Genomic DNA, 20,131 nt, shown 5'->3' with positions numbered 1-20,131 from the left:
CTACTATATCTCTGTCATCACACCCACTGAATCGATGATATCATACCCACTGTACATATGACATCACAGCCACATATATATGACATCACATGCAGTGTACATGACATACCATCGATTCTTTATGAAATCATTCCTGTGTTGATGACTTCGTATCCACGCTATTCATGACATCACATCCACGCTATTCATGACATCAGATCCACTATACATGTGAATCACAGCCATTATATGTGTGTCATCACAACAACTATTTTATGACATCATATTCATTATATCTGACATCACACACAATGTGTGTATGACAACACAGCCACTAGATCTGGCATCACATCCACTATATCTGACATCACATCAACTGTATATGTGCCATCACACCCACTGTATAAATCACAACATGCCACTCTATTCATGACCTCACACCCTTTTATATGATATCACTTCCACTGAATATGACATCACATCGACTACATATGTGACAGCCACTGTAACTGTGACATCACTCCCATAATGTTTATCACATCATATCCTCTATATATGACACCACACACACTCTGTGTATGAGAACACAACTATATCTGACATCACACCTACTATATCTGATATGACATCCTCTGTATCTGTGTCATCACACCCACTGTATTGATATCACACCCACTATATGTATGACAACATATGCACTATATATGGTATCATATTCATTCTCTATGATATCACACCACTGTATTTGTGACATCATGAGAGGGTCGATGCCTAGGCAGATTGATAAGAAGTCCAGGGGTCCCCAAGGAGAGCCAAGGAGAGAGAGGTCTGGAATTCTCAAGGAGGAAGAAAGGACAGACCTTTTTTCTTTTTTTCCTTCTTTCCCTCTACATTCCTTAGGATTATATAACAATAATGTATCCTGCTTGAGGACAGTCTCTGGAAAAAACCTTCTGACAAATCCTGTTATCTTCAAATGTAAATTATGGGAGTAGGTCTAGTGAGGTCTTTAAAACCTCCAGACATTCTTTTGATACATTTTAATAACTAATTTGAGAGTATATAACTTCGTTGCTAACAGAAGCAAGGGGGTACTCTTTCTGCCCCCTTCTGATGCCTATATCAGAAGCTTTCTCCATCTCCTTTATACTTTAATAAAACTTTATTACACAAAACCTCCGAGCGATCAAGCCTCATCTCTGGAGGCTAAGAATCCCGGCATCTTTTCGTGGTTCAGCAACAACCATTCTATCGCATCCACTGTATTCATGACATCACACCCTCAATATATGACATCAAGTCCACTGTATGATATCACACCCACTATACATGTCACATCACAGCCACTGCATCTATGACTTCACAACACTGTGTTTAGGACAGGACGTCCACTATATGTGCCATCTCACACACTGTGAGTATGACAACACATCCACTATGTGTGACAACACACCCACTGTATCTGACACCAATCCATTGTATCTTTGTCATCATACCCATTCTGTTGATGACATCACACCCACTCTACAAATGACATCAGTCTGGAGTATGCATGACACCACATGCACTATACATGACATCACATTCAATCTTGACAACATCAAAACACAGTATTTATGACATCACACTCACTATATATGACATCACATCCACTGTATCTGTGTCATCCCACCAACTGTGTCGATATCACACCCACTGTGTGTATGACATCACACCCACTATTGTATGACATCATATGCTCTATATATGACATCACATCCACTCTTTATGACACCAAACTACTATAGTTAGGACACCAAATCCACTGTATTCATGACATCACGTCCACTACATGTGACATCACATCCACTGTATATGTAAGAAAGTGAATTTGGTCAGTGACGTCCGAATCTTTGAGACCCCATGGACTGTAGCCTACCACGATCTTCGGTCCAAGGGATTTTTCAGGCAAGTATACTGGAGTGGGTTGCCATTTCCTCCTCCAAGAGATCTTCCTGACCCAGGGCTTGAACCTGAGTCTCCCGCATTGTAGGCAAACACTTTATCATCTGAGCCACCAGGAAAGTCTAGACACTGTGTATATGACATCATATCAAATATACATGTGACATCATAGCCACCGTATCTATGACATCACACACACTATATTTACGACATCATATCCACTGTATATACCATCACACTCACTGTGTTTTTGACAACAAAACCACTGGATCTGACATCACACCCAGTGGATCTGACACCATTCTATATGTCATCACACACACAACATATGATATACACAGGGTATGAAACCATGCCCAGTATAACTATGATATAACACCCTCTGTATTTATGATATAACACCCACTGTTTTAATCACATCTAACTCACGATGTTTATGACAAAATAGCCACTATATGGCAACACTTCCATTGTATATGACATTACAACCACTGTACATATGACATCACATGCACTGTATCAATGACATCACACCCACTGTATATATGACATCACACTCAGCATACCTATGACATCACTTTCACTACACATGACATCATATCAACTGTTTATGACAGCAAGCAACTGTATTTATGACATCACATTCACTGTATTTATACCACGTCCACTATATATGACATCATATCCAGTGGATCTGTGTCATCCCACCCACTGTATGGGTGACATCTTATGCACTATATATGGCATCACATCCACTTTTTATGTTGTCACACCGCTGTATTGATGACATCACACCTCCTGTACTTAGGACAAAAGGCCACTGTAAATGATATCACAGGCATTGTATATGACATCACATCCACTATACATGTGACATCACAACCACTGTATCTATAACATCACACCCACTATGTTTATGACATCACAACCATTATATCTGACATCACACACACTATATCTGACACCACATCAACTGTATGTGTCATCACACCCACTCTTTGTATGACATCATATGCTCTATATATGACATCACACCCACTCTGTTTATGACAACACAACCACTATATTTGACATCACATCCACTCTATCTGCTACTTCACACACACCATATCTATGATGACCGACACTGTACTGATGACATCACAACCACAGTATTTATGACATCTCGTCCACTGTATGACGTCACACACATTTATAACATCACACTCACTAGCTATTTCCCATCCACTCCATCTGTGCCATCACACCCACCATATCTATGATCAAACCCACTGCATCAATGACATCACATCCACTCTATATGACATCAATTCCAATGTGTATGACATAACATTGTCTATATATGTGACATCACACCCACCGTGTCTATGAGATCACAACCACTATAACTCTGGCGTCATACCCACTGTTATTAGGACCTCACACTCAGCATATTTGTGATGTTGCACCCACCATAACTATGATGTCCCACACTCTATGTCATCACACCCACTGCATTGATGACATCATACCCACTCTATCTGCCATCACACCCACTCTATCCGTGACATCGCAGCCAGTCTCTCAATGGCATCACACCCACTGTATGTGACATCATATCCACTGGATCTGATATCACTTCCACTCTATCTATGACATCACACCCCTGTATTTATGACAAGACACCAACTACATGTGACATCACACTGACTCTATATGTCATCACACATACAACATAGGATATCTTATCCACTACATATGAAATCAAGCCCAGTATATGTATGATATCACCCTAATGTATTTATGATGCCACACCCACTGTATTTATGATGACACATCCACGATGTGACATCATATATTCTATATATCGCATCACATCCACTGTAGAAGACATACCCCCACTCTTTTTGTGACAACACTCCCACGATATCTGACATCACATCCTGTCTGTCTTTGACTTCAAAACCACAATATCTATGAACACAACCACTATATCTGTGACATCACACCCATTCTATTTGTGACATCACACCCACAACATTTGACATCGCTCCCACTCTATATGACATCACACACAAAACACATGCTATCTTATCCACTACATACAACGTCATGACCAGTGAAACTATGATATCCCGCAAATTATATCTATGACATCACAGAGACGGTGTTGATGACAAAACATCCACTATATGTGATATTGCATCCACTGTATCTATGTTTTCATCCACTGTATGTGACATCACACCCACTATGTTTATGGCATCATATCCACTATATATATGACATCACACACACTATGTGTATGAGAACAGAACCTCTTTATCTAACATCACATCTACTATATCTCTGTCATCACACCCACTGAATCGATGATATCATACCCACTGTACCTATGACATCACAGCCACATATATATGACATCACATGCAGTGTACATGACATACCATCGATTCTTTATGAAATCATTCCTGTGTTGATGACTTCGTATCCACGCTATTCATGACATCACATCCACGCTATTCATGACATCAGATCCACTATACATGTGAATCACAGCCATTATATGTGTGTCATCACAACAACTATTTTATGACATCATATTCATTATATCTGACATCACACACAATGTGTGTATGACAACACAGCCACTAGATCTGGCATCACATCCACTATATCTGACATCACATCAACTGTATCTGTGTCATCACACCCACTGTATAAATCACAACATGCCACTCTATTCATGACCTCACACCCTTTTATATGATATCACTTCCACTCATTATGACATCACATCGACTAAATATGTGACAGCCACTGTAACTGTGACATCACTCCCATGATGTTTATCACATCATATCCTCTATATATGACACCACACACACTCTGTGTATGAGAACACAACTATATCTGACATCACACCTACTATATCTGATATGACATCCTCTGTATCTGTGTCATCACACCCACTGTATTGATATCACACCCACTATATGTATGACAACATATGCACTATATATGGTATCATATTCATTCTCTATGATATCACACCACTGCATTTGTGACATCATGAGAGGGTCGATGCCTAGGCAGATTGATAAGAAGTCCAGGGGTCCCCAAGAAGAGCCAAGGAGAGAGAGGTCTGGAATTCTCAAGGAGGAAGAAAGGACAGACCTTGTTTCTTTTTTCCCTCTTTCCCTCTACATTCCTTAAGATTATATAACAATAATGTATCCTGCTTGAGGACAGTCTCTGGAAAAAACCTTCTGACAAATCCTGTTATCTTCAAATGTAAATTATGGGAGTAGGTCTAGTGAGGTCTTTAAAACCTCCAGACATTCTTTTGATTCTTTTTAAGAATTCATTTGACAATATACAACTTCCTTGCTAACAGTAGCAAGAGGGTACTCTTTCTGCCCCCTTCTGATGCCTATATCAGAAGCTTTCTCTATCTGCTTTACACTTTAATAAAACTTTATTACACAAAACCTCCGAGCGATCAAGCCTCATCTCTGGAGGCTAAGATTCCCGGCATCTTTTCGTGGTTCAGCAACAACCATTCTATCGCATCCACTGTATTCATGACATCACACCCTCAATATATGACATCAAATCCACTGTATGATATCACACCCACTATACATGTCACATCACAGCCACTGCATCTATGACTTCACAACACTGTGTTTAGGACAGGACGTCCACTATATGTGCCATCTCACACACTGTGAGTATGACAACACATCCACTATGTGTGACATCACACCCACTGTATCTGACACCAATCCATTCTATCTTTGTCAACATACCGATTCTGTTGATGGCATCACACCCACTCTACATATGACATCCATCTGGTGTATGCATGACACCACATGCACTATACATGACATCACATTCAATCTTGACAACATCAAAACACAGTTTTTACGACATGACACTCACTCTATATGACATCACATCCACTGTATCTGTGTCATCCCGCCAACTGTATCGATATCACACCCACTGTGTGTCTGACATCACACCCACTATTGTATGACATCATATGCTCTATATATGACATCACATCTACTCTTTATGACACCAAACTACTATAGTTAGGACACCAAGTCCACTGTATTCATGACATCACGTCCACTACATGTGACATCACATCCACTGTATATGTAAGAAAGTGAATTTGGTCAGTGACGTCCGAATCTTTGAGACCCCATGGACTGTAGCCTACCACGATCTTCGGTCCAAGGGATTTTTCAGGCAAGTATACTGGAGTGGGTTGCCATTTCCTCCTCCAAGAGATCTTCCTGACCCAGGGATTGAACCTGAGTCTCCCGCATTGTAGGCAAACACGTTATCATCTGAGCCACCAGGAAAGTCTAGACACTGTGTATATGACATCATATCAAATATACATGTGACATCATAGCCACCGTATCTATGACATCACACACACTATATTTATGACATCATATCCACTGTATATACCATCACACTCACTGTGTTTTTGACAACAAAACCACTGGATCTGACATCACACCCAGTGGATCTGACACCATTCTATATGTCATCACACACACAACATATGATATACAAAGGGTATGAAACCATGCCCAGTATAATTATGATATAACACCCTCTGTATTTATGATATAACACCCACTGTTTTAATCACATCTAACTCACGATGTTTATGACAAAATAGCCACTATATGGCAACACTTCCATTGTATATGACATCACAACCACTGTACATATGACATCACATGCACTGTATCAATGACATCACACCCACTGTATATATGACATCACACTCAGCATACCTATGACATCACTTTCACTACACATGACATCATATCAACTGTTTATGACATCAAGCAACTGTATTTATGACATCACATTCACTGTATTTATACCACGTCCACTATATATGACGTCATATCCAGTGGATCTGTGTCATCCCACCCACTGTATGGGTGACATCTTATGCACTATATATGGCATCACATCCACTTTTTATGTTGTCACACCGCTGTATTGATGACATCACACCTCCTGTACTTAGGACAAAAGGCCACTGTAAATGACATCACAGGCATTGTATATGACATCACATCCACTATCCATGTGACATCACAACCACTGTATCTATAACATCACACCCACTATGTTTATGACATCACAACCATTATATCTGACATCACACACACTATATCTGACACCACATCAACTGTATGTGTCATCACACCCACTCTTTGTATGACATCATATGCTCTATATATGACATCACACCCACTCTGTTTATGACAACACAACCACTATATTTGACATCACATCCACTCTATCTGCTACTTCACACACACCATATCTATGATGACCGACACTGTACTGATGACATCACAACCACAGTATTTATGACATCTCGTCCACTGTATGACGTCACACACATTTATAACATCACACTCACTAGCTATTTCCCATCCACTCCATCTGTGCCATCACACCCACCATATCTATGATCAAACCCACTGCATCAATGACATCACATCCACTCTATATGACATCAATTCCAATGTGTATGACATAACATTGTCTATATATGTGACATCACACCCACCGTGTCTATGAGATCACAACCACTATAACTCTGGCGTCATACCCACTGTTATTAGGACCTCACACTCAGCATATTTGTGATGTTGCACCCACCATAACTATGATGTCACACACTCTATGTCATCACACCCACTGCATTGATGACATCATACCCATTCTATCTGCCATCACACCCACTCTATCCGTGACATCGCAGTCACTCTCTCAATGGCATCACACCCACTGTATGTGACATCATATCCACTGGATCTGATATCACTTCTACTCTATCTATGACATCACACCCCTGTATTTATGACAAGACACCAACTACATGTGACATCACACTGACTCTATATGTCATCACACATACAACATAGGATATCTTATCCACTACATATGAAATCAAGCCCAGTATATGTATGATATCACCCTAATGTATTTATGATGCCACACCCACTGTATTTATGATGACACATCCACGATGTGACATCATATATTCTATATATCGCATCACATCCACTGTAGAAGACATACCCCCACTCTTTTTGTGACAACACTCCCACGATATCTGACATCACATCCTGTCTGTCTTTGACTTCAAAACCACAATATCTATGAACACAACCACTATATCTGTGACATCACACTCATTCAATTTGTGACATCACACCCACAACATTTGACATCGCTCCCACTCTATATGACATCACACACAAAACACATGCTATCTTATCCACTACATACAACGTCATGACCAGTGAAACTATGATATCCCACAAATTATATCTATGACATCACAGAGACGGTGTTGATGACAAAACATCCACTATATGTGATATTGCATCCACTGTATCTATGTTTTCATCCACTGTATGTGACATCACACCCACTATGTTTATGGCATCATATCCACTATATATATGACATCACACACACTATGTGTATGAGAACAGAACCTCTTTATCTAACATCACATCTACTATATCTCTGTCATCACACCCACTGAATCGATGATATCATACCCACTGTACCTATGACATCACAGCCACATATATATGACATCACATGCAGTGTACCTGACATACCATCGATTCTTTATGAAATCATTCCTGTGTTGATGACTTCGTATCCACGCTATTCATGACATCACATCCACGCTATTCATGACATCAGATCCACTATACATGTGAATCACAGCCATTATATGTGTCATCACAACAACTATTTTATGACATCATATTCATTATATCTGACATCACACACAATGTGTGTATGACAACACAGCCACTAGATCTGGCATCACATCCACTATATCTGACATCACATCAACTGTATGTGTGCCATCACACCCACTGTATAAAGGACATCACACCACTCTATTCATGACATCACACCCTTGTATATGATATCACTTCCACTGATTATGACATCACATCGACTACATATGTGACAGCCACTGTAACTGTGACATCACTCCCATAATGTTTATCACATCATATCCTCTATATATGACACCACACACACTCTGTGTATGAGAACACAACTATATCTGACATCACACCTACTATATCTGATATGACATCCTCTGTATCTGTGTCATCACACCCACTGTATTGATATCACACCCACTATATGTATGACAACATATGCACTATATGTGGTATCATATTCATTCTCTATGATATCACACCACTGTATTTGTGACATCATGAGAGGGTCGATGCCTAGGCAGATTGATAAGAAGTCCAGGGGTCCCCAAGGAGAGCCAAGGAGAGAGAGGTCTGGAATTCTCAAGGAGGAAGAAAGGACAGACCTTTTTTCTTTTTTTCCCTCTTTCCCTCTACATTCCTTAAGATTATATAACAATAATCTATCCTGCTTGAGGACAGTCTCTGGAAAAAACCTTCTGACTAATCGTGTTATCTTCAAATGTAAATTATGGGAGTAGGTCTAGTGAGGTCTTTAAAACCTCCAGACATTCTTTTGATACATTTTAATAACTAATTTGAGAGTATATAACTTCGTTGCTAACAGTAGCAAGGGGGTACTCTTTCTGCCCCCTTCTGATGCCTATATCAGAAGTTTTCTCTATCTGCTTTACACTTTAATAAAACTTTATTACACAAAACCTCCGAGCGATCAAGCCTCATCTCTGGAGGCTAAGAATCCCGGCATCTTTTCGTGGTTCAGCAACAACCATTCTATCGCATCCACTGTATTCATGACATCACACCCTCAATATATGACATCAAGTCCACTGTATGATATCACACCCACTATACATGTCACATCACAGCCACTGCATCTATGACTTCACAACACTGTGTTTAGGACAGGACGTCTACTATATGTGCCATCTCACACACTGTGAGTATGACAACACATCCACTATGTGTGACAACACACCCACTGTATCTGACACCAATCCATTGTATCTTTGTCATCATACCCATTCTGTTGATGACATCACACCCACTCTACAAATGACATCAGTCTGGAGTATGCATGACACCACATGCACTATACATGACATCACATTCAATCTTGACAACATCAAAACACAGTATTTATGACATCACACTCACTATATATGACATCACATCCACTGTGTCTGTGTCATCCCGCCAATTGTGTCGATATCACACCCACTGTGTGTATGACATCACACCCACTATTGTATGACATCATATGCTCTATATATGACATCACATCCACTCTTTATGACACCAAACTACTATAGTTAGGACACCAAATCCACTGTGTTCATGACATCACGTCCACTACATGTGACATCACATCCACTGTATATGTAAGAAAGTGAATTTGGTCAGTGACGTCCGAATCTTTGAGACCCCATGGACTGTAGCCTACCACGATCTTCCGTCCAAGGGATTTTTCAGGCAAGTATACTGGAGTGGGTTGCCATTTCCTCCTCCAAGAGATCTTCCTGACCCAGGGATTGAACCTGAGTCTCCCGCATTGTAGGCAAACACGTTATCATCTGAGCCACCAGGAAAGTCTAGACACTGTGTATATGACATCATATCAAATATACATGTGACATCATAGCCACCGTATCTATGACATCACACACACTATATTTACGACATCATATCCACTGTATATACCATCACACTCACTGTGTTTTTGACAACAAAACCACTGGATCTGACATCACACCCAGTGGATCTGACACCATTCTATATGTCATCACACACACAACATATGATATACACAGGGTATGAAACCATGCCCAGTATAACTATGATATAACACCCTCTGTATTTATGATATAACACCCACTGTGTTAATCACATCTAACTCACGATGTTTATGACAAAATAGCCACTATATGGCAACACTTCCATTGTATATGACATCACAACCACTGTACATATGACATCACATGCACTGTATCAATGACATCACACCCACTGTATATATGACATCACACTCAGCATACCTATGACATCACTTTCACTACACATGACATCATATCAACTGTTTATGACATCAAGCAACTGTATTTATGACATCACATTCACTGTATTTATACCACGTCCACTATATATGACGTCATATCCAGTGGATCTGTGTCATCCCACCCACTGTATGGGTGACATCTTATGCACTATATATGGCATCACATCCACTTTTTATGTTGTCACACCGCTGTATTGATGACATCACACCTCCTGTACTTAGGACAAAAGGCCACTGTAAATGACATCACAACCATTGTATATGACTCACATCCACTCTACATGTGACATCACAGCCACTGTATAACTTCACACCCACCATGTTTATGACATCAAAACCGTTATATCTGACATCACACACACTATATCTGACACCACATCAACTGTATGTGTCATCACACCCACTCTTTGTATGACGTCATATGCTCTATATATGACATCACACCCACTCTGTTTATGACAACACAACCACTATATTTGACATCACATCCGCTCTATCTGCTACTTCACACACACCATATCTATGATGACCGACACTGTACTGATGACATCACAACCACAGTATTTATGACATCTCGTCCACTGTATGACGTCACACACATTTATAACATCACACTCACTAGCTATTTCCCATCCACTCCATCTGTGCCATCACACCCACCATATCTATGATCAAACCCACTGCATCAATGACATCACATCCACTCTATATGACATCAATTCCAATGTGTATGACATAACATTGTCTATATATGTGACATCACACCCACCGTGTCTATGAGATGACAACCACTATAACTCTGGCGTCATACCCACTGTTATTAGGACCTCACACTCAGCATATTTGTGATGTTGCACCCACCATAACTATGATGTCCCACACTCTATGTCATCACACCCACTGCATTGATGACATCATACCCACTCTATCTGCCATCACACCCACTCTATCCGTGACATCGCAGTCACTCTCTCAATGGCATCACACCCACTGTATGTGACATCATATCCACTGGATCTGATATCACTTCCACTCTATCTATGACATCACACCCCTGTATTTATGACAAGACACCAACTACATGTGACATCACACTGACTCTATATGTCATCACACATACAACATAGGATATCTTATCCACTACATATGAAATCAAGCCCAGTATATGTATGATATCACCCTAATGTATTTATGATGCCACACCCACTGTATTTATGATGACACATCCACGATGTGACATCATATATTCTATATATCGCATCACATCCACTGTAGAAGACATACCCCCACTCTTTTTGTGACAACACTCCCACGATATCTGACATCACATCCTGTCTGTCTTTGACTTCAAAACCACAATATCTATGAACACAACCACTATATCTGTGACATCACACTCATTCTATTTGTGACATCACACCCACAACATTTGACATCGCTCCCACTCTATATGACATCACACACAAAACACATGCTATCTTATCCACTACATACAACGTCATGACCAGTGAAACTATGATATCCCACAAATTATATCTATGACATCACAGAGACGGTGTTGATGACAAAACATCCACTATATGTGATATTGCATCCACTGTATCTATGTTTTCATCCACTGTATGTGACATCACACCCACTATGTTTATGGCATCATATCCACTATATATATGACATCACACACACTATGTGTATGAGAACAGAACCTCTTTATCTAACATCACATCTACTATATCTCTGTCATCACACCCACTGAATCGATGATATCATACCCACTGTACCTATGACATCACAGCCACATATATATGACATCACATGCAGTGTACATGACATACCATCGATTCTTTATGAAATCATTCCTGTGTTGATGACTTCGTATCCACGCTATTCATGACATCACATCCACGCTATTCATGACATCAGATCCACTATACATGTGAATCACAGCCATTATATGTGTCATCACAACAACTATTTTATGACATCATATTCATTATATCTGACATCACACACAATGTGTGTATGACAACACAGCCACTAGATCTGGCATCACATCCACTATATCTGACATCACATCAACTGTATGTGTGCCATCACACCCACTGTATAAAGGACATCACACCACTCTATTCATGACATCACACCCTTGTATATGATATCACTTCCACTGATTATGACATCACATCGACTACATATGTGACAGCCACTGTAACTGTGACATCACTCCCATAATGTTTATCACATCATATCCTCTATATATGACACCACACACACTCTGTGTATGAGAACACAACTATATCTGACATCACACCTACTATATCTGATATGACATCCTCTGTATCTGTGTCATCACACCCACTGTATTGATATCACACCCACTATATGTATGACAACATATGCACTATATATGGTATCATATTCATTCTCTATGATATCACACCACTGTATTTGTGACATCATGAGAGGGTCGATGCCTAGGCAGATTGATAAGAAGTCCAGGGGTCCCCAAGGAGAGCCAAGGAGAGAGAGGTCTGGAATTCTCAAGGAGGAAGAAAGGACAGACCTTTTTTCTTTTTTTCCTTCTTTCCCTCTACATTCCTTAGGATTATATAACAATAATGTATCCTGCTTGAGGACAGTCTCTGGAAAAAACCTTCTGACAAATCCTGTTATCTTCAAATGTAAATTATGGGAGTAGGTCTAGTGAGGTCTTTAAAACCTCCAGACATTCTTTTGATACATTTTAATAACTAATTTGAGAGTATATAACTTCGTTGCTAACAGAAGCAAGGGGGTACTCTTTCTGCCCCCTTCTGATGCCTATATCAGAAGCTTTCTCCATCTCCTTTATACTTTAATAAAACTTTATTACACAAAACCTCTGAGCGATCAAGCCTCATCTCTGGAGGCTAAGAATCCCGGCATCTTTTCGTGGTTCAGCAACAACCATTCTATCGCATCCACTGTATTCATGACATCACACCCTCAATATATGACATCAAGTCCACTGTATGATATCACACCCACTATACATGTCACATCACAGCCACTGCATCTATGACTTCACAACACTGTGTTTAGGACAGGACGTCCACTATATGTGCCATCTCACACACTGTGAGTATGACAACACATCCACTATGTGTGACAACACACCCACTGTATCTGACACCAATCCATTGTATCTTTGTCATCATACCCATTCTGTTGATGACATCACACCCACTCTACAAATGACATCAGTCTGGAGTATGCATGACACCACATGCACTATACATGACATCACATTCAATCTTGACAACATCAAAACACAGTATTTATGACATCACACTCACTATATATGACATCACATCCACTGTGTCTGTGTCATCCCGCCAATTGTGTCGATATCACACCCACTGTGTGTATGACATCACACCCACTATTGTATGACATCATATGCTCTATATATGACATCACATCCACTCTTTATGACACCAAACTACTATAGTTAGGACACCAAATCCACTGTATTCATGACATCACGTCCACTACATGTGACATCACATCCACTGTATATGTAAGAAAGTGAATTTGGTCAGTGACGTCCGAATCTTTGAGACCCCATGGACTGTAGCCTACCACGATCTTCGGTCCAAGGGATTTTTCAGGCAAGTATACTGGAGTGGGTTGCCATTTCCTCCTCCAAGAGATCTTCCTGACCCAGGGATTGAACCTGAGTCTCCCGCATTGTAGGCAAACACTTTATCATCTGAGCCACCAGGAAAGTCTAGACACTGTGTATATGACATCATATCAAATATACATGTGACATCATAGCCACCGTATCTATGACATCACACACACTATATTTATGACATCATATCCACTGTATATACCATCACACTCACTGTGTTTTTGACAACAAAACCACTGGATCTGACATCACACCCAGTGGATCTGACACCATTCTATATGTCATCACACACACAACATATGATATACACAGGGTATGAAACCATGCCCAGTATAACTATGATATAACACCCTCTGTATTTATGATATAACACCCACTGTGTTAATCACATCTAACTCACGGTGTTTATGACAAAATAGCCACTATATGGCAACACTTCCATTGTATATGACATCACAACCACTGTACATATGACATCACATGCACTGTATCAATGACATCACACCCACTGTATATATGACATCACACTCAGCATACCTATGACATCACTTTCACTACACATGACATCATATCAACTGTTTATGACATCAAGCAACTGTATTTATGACATCACATTCACTGTATTTATACCACGTCCACTATATATGACGTCATATCCAGTGGATCTGTGTCATCCCACCCACTGTATGGGTGACATCTTATGCACTATATATGGCATCACATCCACTTTTTATGTTGTCACACCGCTGTATTGATGACATCACACCTCCTGTACTTAGGACAAAAGGCCACTGTAAATGACATCACAACCATTGTATATGACTCACATCCACTCTACATGTGACATCACAGCCACTGTATAACTTCACACCCACCATGTTTATGACATCAAAACCGTTATATCTGACATCACACACACTATATCTGACACCACATCAACTGTATGTGTCATCACACCCACTCTTTGTATGACGTCATATGCTCTATATATGACATCACACCCACTCTGTTTATGACAACACAACCACTATATTTGACATCACATCCGCTCTATCTGCTACTTCACACACACCATATCTATGATGACCGACACTGTACTGATGACATCACAACCACAGTATTTATGACATCTCGTCCACTGTATGACGTCACACACATTTATAACATCACACTCACTAGCTATTTCCCATCCACTCCATCTGTGCCATCACACCCACCATATCTATGATCAAACCCACTGCATCAATGACATCACATCCACTCTATATGACATCAATTCCAATGTGTATGACATAACATTGTCTATATATGTGACATCACACCCACCGTGTCTATGAGATCACAACCACTATAACTCTGGCGTCATACCCACTGTTATTAGGACCTCACACTCAGCATATTTGTGATGTTGCACCCACCATAACTATGATGTCCCACACTCTATGTCATCACACCCACTGCATTGATGACATCATACCCACTCTATCTGCCATCACACCCACTCTATCCGTGACATCGCAGCCACTCTCTCAATGGCATCACACCCACTGTATGTGACATCATATCCACTGGATCTGATATCACTTCCACTCTATCTATGACATCACACCCCTGTATTTATGACAAGACACCAACTACATGTGACATCACACTGACTCTATATGTCATCACACATACAACATAGGATATCTTATCCACTACATATGAAATCAAGCCCAGTATATGTATGATATCACCCTAATGTATTTATGATGCCACACCCACTGTATTTATGATGACACATCCACGATGTGACATCATATATTCTATATATCGCATCACATCCACTGTAGAAGACATACCCCCACTCTTTTTGTGACAACACTCCCACGATATCTGACATCACATCCTGTCTGTCTTTGACTTCAAAACCACAATATCTATGAACACAACCACTATATCTGTGACATCACACTCATTCTATTTGTGACATCACACCCACAACATTTGACATCGCTCCCACTCTATATGACATCACACACAAAACACATGCTATCTTATCCACTACATACAACGTCATGACCAGTGAAACTATGATATCCCACAAATTATATCTATGACATCACAGAGACGGTGTTGATGACAAAACATCCACTATATGTGATATTGCATCCACTGTATCTATGTTTTCATCCACTGTATGTGACATCACACCCACTATGTTTATGGCATCATATCCACTATATATATGACATCACACACACTATGTGTATGAGAACAGAACCTCTTTATCTAACATCACATCTACTATATCTCTGTCATCACACCCACTGAATCGATGATATCATACCCACTGTACCTATGACATCACAGCCACATATATATGACATCACATGCAGTGTACATGACATACCATCGATTCTTTATGAAATCATTCCTGTGTTGATGACTTCGTATCCACGCTATTCATGACATCACATCCACGCTATTCATGACATCAGATCCACTATACATGTGAATCACAGCCATTATATGTGTGTCATCACAACAACTATTTTATGACATCATATTCATTATATCTGACATCACACACAATGTGTGTATGACAACACAGCCACTAGATCTGGCATCACATCCACTATATCTGACATCACATCAACTGTATGTGTGCCATCACACCCACTGTATAAAGGACATCACACCACTCTATTCATGACATCACACCCTTGTATATGATATCACTTCCACTGATTATGACATCACATCGACTACATATGTGACAGCCACTGTAACTGTGACATCACTCCCATAATGTTTATCACATCATATCCTCTATATATGACACCACACACACTCTGTGTATGAGAACACAACTATATCTGACATCACACCTACTATATCTGATATGACATCCTCTGTATCTGTGTCATCACACCCACTGTATTGATATCACACCCACTATATGTATGACAACATATGCACTATATATGGTATCATATTCATTCTCTATGATATCACACCACTGTATTTGTGACATCATGAGAGGGTCGATGCCTAGGCAGATTGATAAGAAGTCCAGGGGTCCCCAAGGAGAGCCAAGGAGAGAGAGGTCTGGAATTCTCAAGGAGGAAGAAAGGACAGAACTTTTTTCTTTTTTTCCTTCTTTCCCTCTACATTCCTTAGGATTATATAACAATAATGTATCCTGCTTGAGGACAGTCTCTGGAAAAAACCTTCTGACAAATCCTGTTATCTTCAAATGTAAATTATGGGAGTAGGACTAGTGAGGTCTTTAAAACCTCCAGACATTCTTTTGATACATTTTAATAACTAATTTGAGAGTATATAACTTCGTTGCTAACAGAAGCAAGGGGGTACTCTTTCTGCCCCCTTCTGATGCCTATATCAGAAGCTTTCTCCATCTCCTTTATACTTTAATAAAACTTTATTACACAAAACCTCTGAGCGATCAAGCCTCATCTCTGGAGGCTAAGAATCCCGGCATCTTTTCATGGTTCAGCAACAACCATTCTATCGCATCCACTGTATTCATGACATCACACCCTCAATATATGACATCAAGTCCACTGTATGATATCACACCCACTATACATGTCACATCACAGCCACTGCATCTATGACTTCACAACACTGTGTTTAGGACAGGACGTCCACTATATGTGCCATCTCACACACTGTGAGTATGACAACACATCCACTATGTGTGACAACACACCCACTGTATCTGACACCAATCCATTGTATCTTTGTCATCATACCCATTCTGTTGATGACATCACACCCACTCTACAAATGACATCAGTCTGGAGTATGCATGACACCACATGCACTATACATGACATCACATTCAATCTTGACAACATCAAAACACAGTATTTATGACATCACACTCACTATATATGACATCACATCCACTGTATCTGTGTCATCCCGCCAACTGTGTCGATATCACACCCACTGTGTGTATGACATCACACCCACTATTGTATGACATCATATGCTCTATATATGACATCACATCCACTCTTTATGACACCAAACTACTATAGTTAGGACACCAAATCCACTGTATTCATGACATCACGTCCACTACATGTGACATCACATCCACTGTATATGTAAGAAAGTGAATTTGGTCAGTGACGTCCGAATCTTTGAGACCCCATGGACTGTAGCCTACCACGATCTTCCGTCCAAGGGATTTTTCAGGCAAGTATACTGGAGTGGGTTGCCATTTCCTCCTCCAAGAGATCTTCCTGACCCAGGGCTTGAACCTGAGTCTTCCACATTGTAGGCAAACACTTTATCATCTGAGCCACCAGGAAAGTCTAGACACTGTGTATATGACATCATATCAAATATACATGTGACATCATAGCCACCGTATCTATGACATCACACACACTATATTTACGACATCATATCCACTGTATATACCATCACACTCACTGTGTTTTTGACAACAAAACCACTGGATCTGACATCACACCCAGTGGATCTGACACCATTCTATATGTCATCACACACACAACATATGATATACACAGGGTATGAAACCATGCCCAGTATAACTATGATATAACACCCTCTGTATTTATGATATAACACCCACTGTTTTAATCACATCTAACTCACGATGTTTATGACAAAATAGCCACTATATGGCAACACTTCAATTGTATATGACATCACAACCACTGTACATATGACATCACATGCACTGTATCAATGACATCACACCCACTGTATATATGACATCACACTCAGCATACCTATGACATCACTTTCACTACACATGACATCATATCAACTGTTTATGACATCAAGCAACTGTATTTATGACATCACATTCACTGTATTTATACCACGTCCACTATATATGACGTCATATCCAGTGGATCTGTGTCATCCCACCCACTGTATGGGTGACATCTTATGCACTATATATGGCATCACATCCACTTTTTATGTTGTCACACCACTGTATTGATGACATGACACCTCCTGTATTTAGGACAAAAGGCCACTGTAAATGACATCACAGGCATTGTATATGACATCACATCCACTATCCATGTGACATCACAACCACTGTATCTATAACATCACACCCACCATGTTTATGACATCACAACCATTATATCTGACATCACACACACTATATCTGACACCACATCAACTGTATGTGTCATCACACCCACTCTTTGTATGACATCATATGCTCTATATATGACATCACACCCACTCTGTTTATGACAACACAACCACTATATTTGACATCACATCCACTCTATCTGCTACTTCACACACACCATATCTATGATGACCGACACTGTACTGATGACATCACAACCACAGTATTTATGACATCTCGTCCACTGTATGACGTCACACACATTTATAACATCACACTCACTAGCTATTTCCCATCCACTCCATCTGTGCCATCACACCCACCATATCTATGAT

The sequence above is a fragment of the Cervus elaphus genome, chromosome X, assembly GCF_910594005.1.
Source record: "Cervus elaphus chromosome X, mCerEla1.1, whole genome shotgun sequence".
Lineage (NCBI taxonomy): Eukaryota > Metazoa > Chordata > Mammalia > Artiodactyla > Cervidae > Cervus > Cervus elaphus.
This window is presented reverse-complemented; position numbering follows the sequence as displayed.